This window comes from Marmota flaviventris, chromosome 1, assembly GCF_047511675.1.
Source record: "Marmota flaviventris isolate mMarFla1 chromosome 1, mMarFla1.hap1, whole genome shotgun sequence".
NCBI lineage: Eukaryota > Metazoa > Chordata > Mammalia > Rodentia > Sciuridae > Marmota > Marmota flaviventris.
Window position 1 is genome coordinate 203117537 of NC_092498.1, and position 9781 is coordinate 203127317.

Sequence of the window (9781 nt, forward strand, 5' to 3'; positions counted from 1 at the left end):
AAAAAATCAGTGTTGTGTAATGGGGATGAAAATAGACTAGCCTGTCTCATTCCCTGTTCTGATGGACAGCTTCTAGTGCAGAGCTCTTAAACTTTGTCAGCTTCAAACATTTGGAGGGGATTAAGCAGAACTGACTTTTTATGGTATCTGAAAATAAACAGAAGGATTTTTATTACATGAACATGAATAAAAATCTGTCACTTGTCCAATATTTATTCCAAAGCAAGGAAAGCATTGTTACACAGAGGGCCCTTAAAGGAGCTGGGGGAAAATAGAGGTCGTTTCAGTTTTACATAAATGAGTCTGTTTTATTCAATAAACTAGTTTTCTACTTTCACAGTAGAATGATATGAGTTGCCAAAAGGCTATGAGAATCATCCTGGAAAAAAGGAACTTGATTTTGAAATCTTAGCTCCTTGACCACAAGTTAAATAAACTCAGTTCTTCTAAGTGGACTCTTGTTCACACAAGGATAATATTAGGGCGCCGTGTTAGGGTGTCGTGAGGATTCAATTCAGTGAGACAATTTCCATAAACTGCTAAGTTCAGTCCCCGACGCTTGGTGAGCTTGTGCTGAAGCACTAGCCTTCTGTTTTTGTGGTCATTACTCTCCTCACTGTCATCTTTGTTATAGTAACAAGAATATGCATCTCTCAAAACCACTGGGGACATCTTACATGGCAGAAGAATTGGCTGAAGTTTTTCTGTAAAACAAAACCCCTTTGATTTGAGTGGCCATTTAAATGTCTTCTTTGTCCAGGGTTTTCTAGCCTTTCTCATTGAATAATGAAATCACCAATTTATTTATTTATTTTTAAGTTTTAATTTTATTTTGTGGTGCTGGAGATTGAATCCAGGGCCTGGTACTTTCTAGGCAAGTGCTCTTCCACTGAGCTACATCCTCAGCCCTATCAGTAATTCTAATTCGTGACTTTCCCACTGGCTTTAGCTTGCTTTTTACATACCTGCCACCAACTTCTTGCCAATATTTCAGCCATTCCACAATCTACAATCTAAAAATCAATCTTAGCAATTTTAATAAAGCAACTTAGAATGCTTTGACATGCTGAGATTAAAAGACCCCTCATTAAACCCAGACCAGCTGTGATAAACATTGCGTTTATTTTCAATCTGAACACAGCAAACAAACTTGGAGACTGGGCATGGTGGCACACACCTGTAATCCCAGCGACTCAGGAGGCTGGGCAGGAGGATCACGAGTTTAAGGCCAGCCTCAGCAACTTAGCCAGACCCTATCCCTAAATAAAAAACAAAAAGTGCTAGGATGTAGCTCAGTGGTTCAGCACCACTGGGCTCATGGATGATGTCATCCATGTAAGGAATTTAATGTGATGATCAGCCAGATACCCAGACAGTCTAGGTTTTTTTTGTACCATATCATGACAGAAGGCAGAGAGTTAACATAGCTGTGAGACAAAACCATAAGTGAATATCATTGGCTAGTCTATGGGCATGCAAACTGTTGGACCCTTTTTCCTAATTGGAATGGAAAAGAACAAATTCACCAGATTAATGCCACATGCCATTGTGCATGAGGCCTTATGAATCTTCTCTAGCTATGCTCTGAGAGCCACAGCCGAGTCGGAATGGCCCCTGGCATTTTGCCAGAAGTAATGGTTGAGAGGCAAGCCATTAAGATGATGCTGGATTGATTCAATTATATATTAGACCTTTACACCAGTAATAGGGCGGCTCTTGCTGTCTCGGGTGCCCGCTACTTTGGAGTTCCCGTTGAGTTCTCGCGGGGTTCTGAGAGTGAATGCGGGCGCAGCCCAGTGGAGGGAGTTCCAGTTGGTGGTGTGCCGGAGAGGAGCCGCGTGGGTGGCGCTCGGGAGAGTTCCGGGGGAGTGTGCGTGGAGTGCTGTTGGAGTTCAGGCAATAAAGTTTCCTGTTTGAAGATACAAGTGCTTTGTGGAGGCTCGGTGATTTGTGCCCAGCCAGACTGCGGCAGCTATGATATCACATCTGGCGTGCAGCTGTGATCATGCTACCATTTGATTGAGTTTGTAGTAGTGTAAGTTTTCAGGATCCACTCAGTTTCTGCAGGATCCAGTCTGGTGAGTTAAATGGAGCTATGATACCATCCAGCAAGCCTCAGGTCTTTAATGATGGCACTAATCACCATCACCCTCAAGATGCAATAATGTGTGTGTGTGTGTGTGTGAGTTTTCAGTTTCGGAGGTTTCCATTCAGCCTTTTCCACTAGGGGCTCTGTTTTAGTCAGCTTTTTCGCTGCTGTGACTAAAGGATCTGACCAGCACAACTGTAAGGGAGGAAAAGTTTATTTCATGGTTTCAGAGGTCTTAGTCCATAGAAGGGCGGGCTCCATTCCTCGGAGCTCAAGGTGAGGCTGAACATCATGTTGGGAGAGTGTGGGCAGAGGGATGCAGCTCACATCAGAAAGCAGAGAGAGATTCCAGCACCAGATACAAAATATATACCCGTAGCCACGCCCCATAGCCACTAAGCACTTCCTCCAGCCACACCCCACCTGCCTCTAGTTACCACCCAGTTAATCCTATCAGGGAGTCATTCACTGATCAGGTTAAGACTCTCTGAACCTTCTGAATCATTTCTCTCTGAACCTTCCTGCATCGTCTCACATGTGAGCTTTTAGAAGACACCTCATATCCAAACCATAACAGGCTCTTATTCCACACACCAAGAACCTGGTGTAATCATTACTCCAACAATGAAGTCAACCAATTGCAACGATACACTCAGTAACTGTAGAAATGAGCTTTGGCTGGGTCTCCAGTCCCAACAGATCCATTGTAAACTGGACTTCATTTACTAAAGCCAGAACTTCATTTATTACCTGGATCTCACAAGTCTCTACTCTAACAGAAAGACTACAACAATATTTTGGATGTGAAGTATTAAGATCAACTGATATCTTGTGTCAAATAGCCCTTTCCCCAGTTTATGGACTCCAAAGAAAATGGTCACATGTCACTTTGAGAAGAACTGGGACAGTCATGACAGTATAGACCTGTGGCATTACACAGGACCCTTCCTTCTAGGGACTCACCTGCCTTTTCAGTCAATGGGGTCTGGATATGAAAATTAGTGATTGTTTCTACAGGCTTCCAAAACACATTAGTCATGAGTTTGATCTTCTCTTGGGATCTTTTCCAAGATATTAAATCTCATATTTCAAGAGAATGCCTCCAAATCAATTAATTCTTTCTCATTCAATTCGTATCCATTCATGGGTGAACTCTCTTGATCAGACACATTTAAAATCAAAATTGGGCTAGGGCTAGCTCATTGGCAGAGGACCTGCCTAACATGTGTGAGGCACTGGGTTTGATCCTCAGCACCACATAAAAATAAATAAAGATATTGTGTCCAACTACAACTAAAAAAATGTTTAAAAAAATAAAATAAAATCCAAAATTCTTGTTGTGAGTTTTGTTAGGTTGTGTCTTTCAAGAAATTGGCCCATTTCATCCAGACTATCAAATTTGTAGGTACAGGATCTTAATGTTCACTCATACATGAGATGTCCATTCTTCCATTCCTGATTTTTAAAATTTAAATATATATATATTTATTTATTTTTATGTGGTGCTGAGGATCGAACCCAGTGCCTCACCCAGGCGAGGCAAGACTCTATCACTGAACCACAGCCCCAGTCCCATTCCTGATATTAATAATGTGTGTCTTCTCTTTTTCTTCATTGTCCTGGCTTTGGTTGAGCAATCAAACACATATGGACTTCCATGGATTCTATTAGAATCAGCTCACCTGCTTGGCTCACCTGGTGTTTCCCTGCAGGAGATAAGGCCTCTCTGCTAGCTACTAAAAATGCCGCCTAACTAAGACACTTAGCCTTTAACTTCTAGCTAAGAGCACCCATTTTCTCAATATCCCTCTACAGAGCATCAGTGTAACTCAGCAGGAACCAACTTCTTCCATCTTTGGAAGCATTATCTCTCCCTACATTTGCCCACCTGAAAGACTCTTCAGTATTTCTTCTAGGGCAGGTCTACTAGGACAAGTTCTTTCAGCTTTTGTTTCTTTAGAAATGTCTTAATTTCTCCTTTATCCTTTTGCAAGAGCAGTTTGGGCAGATACAGATTCCTGGCTGATAAGTTATTGTTATTTTTTTTTTTCATTTGGCTTGTTGATTATTTGTTTGATGTACAGACGTGTTTTTTAAATTTTTTTTAATATTTATTTTTTAGTTTTAAGTGGACACAATATCTTTATTTGATATATGTGGTGCTGAGAATCAAACCCAGTGCCTCAGGCATGCTAGGCGAGCACTCTACCACTGAGCCACAGCCTCAGCCCTGTACAGACGTTTTTAAGTTTGATGTACAGTAGACTCATTTGCCTGTTTTTGCTCTTGTTGCCTGTGCTTTTGGTGTCCCACTTAAGAAATCTCTGCTAAATCTGAAGCCATTTTCTTCTAGGAGTTTTACAGCCTCAGGTCTTGCCTTTATATTTTCACTCCATCTTGAGTTAATCACATATAATAGTAAGGGTCCAACTGCATTCTTTTGCAGGTGGAGATCCAGGTTTCCTGACACTATTTGTTAAAGAGACTGTCCTTTCCCCATTGTATTCTTAGCATCCCTGCCAAAAATCATTTGGCAGTTTATGCAGGGGTTTATTTGTGAGCTTTCTGTTCTGTTCCATTGGTCTGTATATCCATCTTTAGCCACACCAACCATCTCACCATCTTTTTTTTTTTTTTTTTTTTTTTTTTGGTATTGGGGATTGAACCCAGGGGGTTCAACCACTATATATCCCCAGCTCCTTTTTATTTTTTATTTTGAGACAGAGTTTCACTAAGTTGCTGATACTGGCTTTGAATCTGCAATTCCTCTTGCATCCTGAGTTGCTGGATTATAGCTTATTGGATAATTATGGATTATTGTGCACCTCCATACCTGACTATACCACACCATCTTAAGCAAGAAGATTTTTAGAGCAGTGAAAATATTTTGGTATGATGCTTTTAATGATGGCTATATGTTACTATACATTTGTCAAAACTCCAGAATGTATAAGACCAGGAGCAATAATAATGGCACGTTAATATAAGTTCATCAATTTTAACAAATGTACCACCCTGGAGCTGGATGCCAACAGTGGGGAGGATTGTGCATGTGTAGGGGCAGGGTGATATGGGAACTCTGTACTTCCTATTCAATTTTGTTGTGAGCCTAAAACCATCCTAAAAAAATCAAGCCTATTTTTACAAAGTCTAATCAAAAGTTGATATGCCAAGAATACAAAAGATGCCAGTGAATCACCTTGTAGCCCACAAAAATTAATTCAGAATAACTTATCATCGTTTGTCTAAACAGTGCATCTTGTATCAAATGCCTGTTGAGTGGCACTGCCAGGATTTGACTCTTAGAAGACATGGTTCCACCTTCCCTGCTAGCTCAATGGCACTGGAATGGCAACGAGATTTCATGAAGAAAGTGAACGTGAGTAAAGGACATCCTTTCACTCTGGAGCAAAAGGCTCCAGGAGAGGGATGTGGGAGGATTCATCAAAGGACATAAACTTGACAGCGTCAGCTGGTCCTAGGGCAATTCCCAAAGGAGCTGAGGGATGAGCTGAGAGCTTCTTTTATAGCCCTGTCTGTAACTAGGCTCTGTCAATCTCTGGCTCCCAAGTGGGCGCAGCTTCTTCAAGTGCAGGAGCTGTGGCATCTCCAAGAGTCAGAACCACCTGCTTATCCACCAGAGCTTATGGCCTCTGCAGGGGCTCCTCTTAGACCCTCCTGGCCACACTTGCTTCTACCAAAGTGCTCAGCAAGGCTGGACTCTCCCACTATTACATCCCCAGGGTGATTTAGCTCCTTATCAGTTTCTCTAAACACAATGTACATATTAGGAAAGTGGCCCTCTGGTGAAATCTGCTTCATCCTCCTTCAAGTGTGCCCTCTATTTCCTGCTCTGAACTTGACCACAAACCAACATTACAATCAGAAGAAAGAATACAGGTGAAAGCATCAAGGAGCAAATGAGCATTGAGAATTTGGGTGATATCCAGAAAATTCATATGGCAGGATCACAAATTATGAGGCTTGATAAATGGCGGAAATGAGGTTGGGAAACAGAAGTAAATTGCTAATGGTGCCTTTTCTTTGAAGCCAAACGGTGAGCCTTTAACTGTGATGCTGGAAAGTCACTCTGTGATTGAGCTGTGTGGACTGATCACACCTACAACAGGGAACAGCCCAGGAATCATTTGTAGGAAGAAGGAAGGAGAAACTGAACAAAAGAAGGAGGTGCATAGTGAGACTACATCCATGGTTGAACCAAAGGAGTTAAGGACCACTGCATTTTTTTTCTTTTTTGAATTGTCTTTTAATATTTATTTTTTAGTTTTCGGCGGACACAACATCTTTGTTTGTATGTGGTGCTGAGGATCGAACCCGGGCCACACGCATGCCAGGCGAGCGAGCTACCGCTTGAGCCACATCCCCAGCCCTGGACCACTGCATTTTTATGTGCCTAAACCTTAGTGAAGTGCCTGCCCACAGCCTGTGCACAATGGCTAGTGCTTGCTGAATTGACCGCACCCTGAGATCTGACTCATAGGTCAGAGTACTTAACTGTACTCAACATTTCATTAAAAAGTGCTCTGCATAGCTGGGTGTGGTGGTGCACACCTATAATCCCAGTTAGTGGGGAGGCTGAGGCAGAAGGATTGCAAATTTGAGGCCAGCGTAGGAACTCAGCAAGATCCTGTCTCAAAATTTAAAAGTAAAATTAAAAATAGGGCTGGGATATATCTTGGTGGCACAATGCTCCTTTGTTCAATCCCAAGTAGTCCAAAAAGAGTTGTGTGTGTGTGTGAGAGAGAGAGACCCTGGGTTTGGTCTCCAGCCCAGCCTAAATATATCAATGACCTGCATGCCTGCCTCTAATCAGAAATGACAAATATTCATTGCTGAGTTACTTTTATTGATCAGAAATCATTCATTTGCTTGATATTGCTCTCCACAAGGGGATTTCTTTCATTTCACCTTTGCAAAAAACTGATTCCACATGGATCCTTGGGATCAAGAACCTCTCGGTCTGCTCCGCATGACCCCTGCCTCTGTCCTCTGGCCACTCGTTCCACCTGTTTCAATGTTCCTGGAGTCCCTGCAGCCTCTCCTACCTCATGGCCTCTACACCGTGTCCTTCACCTGGCCCCGACTCTGCCCAGACCAGAACATTCTCATCCTGTGGGTTTCCAGCCTCCACATTGCTCCCACAAGAGGCTTCTCTGGCTACAGCCTACTGCACCTTCCTGGTCCTGCATCCTGTCATTGTGTGTGTGTTTTGTCCTTACTGACACTATTTCCTAACTCAATTTCCTGCTTCTCACAAGCCTGGGAGCTCCAGGAGGACAGGGAGAGATCTGCACCTCCCCTGCTCCTTCTAGCATCTGTCTCTTTCCTCATTGAGCCACCAACCAATGAAATGTGATGAATCAAACAGCAAGGGCCTTCAGGGCAGAGGGACTCCACAGCATGGCGCTTGCCTGGCACCAGAGGGAGGGTTTCAGTTCCAGGCCAGAATGGGACTCAAGCAACTAAGACCACTACTGATGATCCTCCTGAGGCCAGGAGTGACATCTCTTCCTCTCAAGGACCTCACTCCCAGTGATATGAGGCCAAATGAGGGAGGGCAGGAACAGAGAATGACAAGGATTCAGAAGCACCTCACAGGAGAATTTCCAATGGAAAATCCTTGCTTCCTATGTACTGGGGGTGAGGCGGGAGCAGATCCTCCAGAGACTCTGGGATCTGTTTTCACGCTTTCTACCCTAGACTCCTTATGGATCAGCTAAGTTAAAGGCCCCACTGGACAATCACAGGAAAAATAAATAAATAAATAAAAACCTGTTTAAGCCTAGTGCAGTGGTACGCCTGTAATTCCAGCAGCTCGGGAGGCTGAGGCAGGAGGATTTCAAGTTCAAAGCCAGCCTCAGCAACAGTGAGACTGTAAGCAACTCAGTGAGACCTTGTCTCTAAATAAAATACAAACTAGGGATGGGGGTGTGGCTCAGTGGTCGAGTGCCCCTGAATTCAATCCCCAGTACCACCTCCCCCTCCCAAAATCTGTTTAATACTATGTATGAAGAAAAATCTCTGCTCCATGAGCAGAGGGGCAGACTGTGATATACTGTTGGAATAACTTTCGGTTTACAGCTAGCAGCTATGAGCAGCTCGGAGTGCTTGAAGAATCTACACTCATTCAGGCCTGTTAGGAACGCCTGCAGGATGGGTTGCTCTGCTCTAGTGAGCCGTTAGCGAAACCACATCCTTAGCACTTGTGGTAAGCGTTGCCAAGCTGTCGGGCTAGGAAACTGATAGCCAGGAGCTTCAGGCATGGAACTTCTAACTTAGAAACCCCCTCCCCTAGGGACCAAGACCCTTCCTGATGACAGCAATATTTAGAGCATCCTCATAGTGCGGTTACGTTAGGTATAAGATGATTGGCTTATGGATACTATCTTGCTTGTGTATGATTGATGGGCACGCCCCACTCGAACCCTATAACAATTGTATGCATTCCAAAAATAAACTGAGCTACTGGACAAAGACCTGAGTTCTCTCACCAGCTCCTGGAGTCTGTGTGTTGATTCTGCGTCTCTACCCCCCGCGACAAGGTAGCCGAGCAACTAACTGACCAGAACCGCAGCAATGTACCATGTTACATTTTTGCCTACTGGTAGCCAGTGGCCACCTAACAGTAGAACAACTGGATGTTCTAGCTCCAACCCCCTGTAAGGACACACCTTATGGCAGCAGGTTACACAGGTCCATGCCCTCTACCCGTGGCATATATGGATGTCCATGGAAAAGGACCCTTTGGGAATAAAACATCAGTGGAACCGTAAGCTGATCAATTCTGCAAAGCCCAGTGATTCCATCCAGTGAGGCCCAGGAAGCCCAGCAAACATGCCTGAGGGCAAGCTCCATAGTCATGTGACAAAGGGACTCCAGGATGCATAGTCCAACACATTGGGCCTGCCCACTGCTGGCAAGAAGATTTTATAAATCCTTCCTGGCCTCCCAGGAGTGCCACTGTGTGGGGACCACGGTACATGCGTTTTCTAGGAATCTCACAGAAGTTCCTTTTGCAGAGTGGATGTGGGCTCTGTGCACCTGTGGAGCTGAGTCAACTCCCTGAACACAGCAGGCCGGCCGGGGTACCCTCCCAGCCACAGTACCAGCAGGAGCAGCTACCTGGGCCTCTGTGGTACATTTCACCTCCTCTGTCACTCACAGGCAGCAGGTACCATTAAAAGATGAAATGGACCTTTTAAAACCTGAAGAAATAAGTGGACTCTAATTGTGATCATTCCCCCAGAAAAGTACCACTGGAATAAAATGTTTAATTTTGAGGCAGGGAGGTGGACTGAGGGCAGGCGGCAGCTGTGAGAGACCACACCGTAAGTTCTCTCTCCCCTCCCCGCCTTCCTCTGGGGAACCAGGCTGCTGGAGCCTGCTGTGACAAGGTAGGACAAAAGCTGGGAGGGCTGGCCCGCTGCTTCTCTCACCTCCACACCTGCTGGGCTGGGCAGTCATGGATGTTGATCACGATATGTACGTGACAACTCCTGAGACGGTTCTGTTGACATGGCCCAGTCATCAGAGAGTGGGAGACATTCTAGGATGGTACATAGTCATCACCTGCAGAAGAATCCAGCTGGAAGAGGCCATCACTGAGGTGTGACTGACCTGCCTGTAGGTGACCCCTCTGCAGCAGCTCCCGAGGCACACATGCAGGTGGTC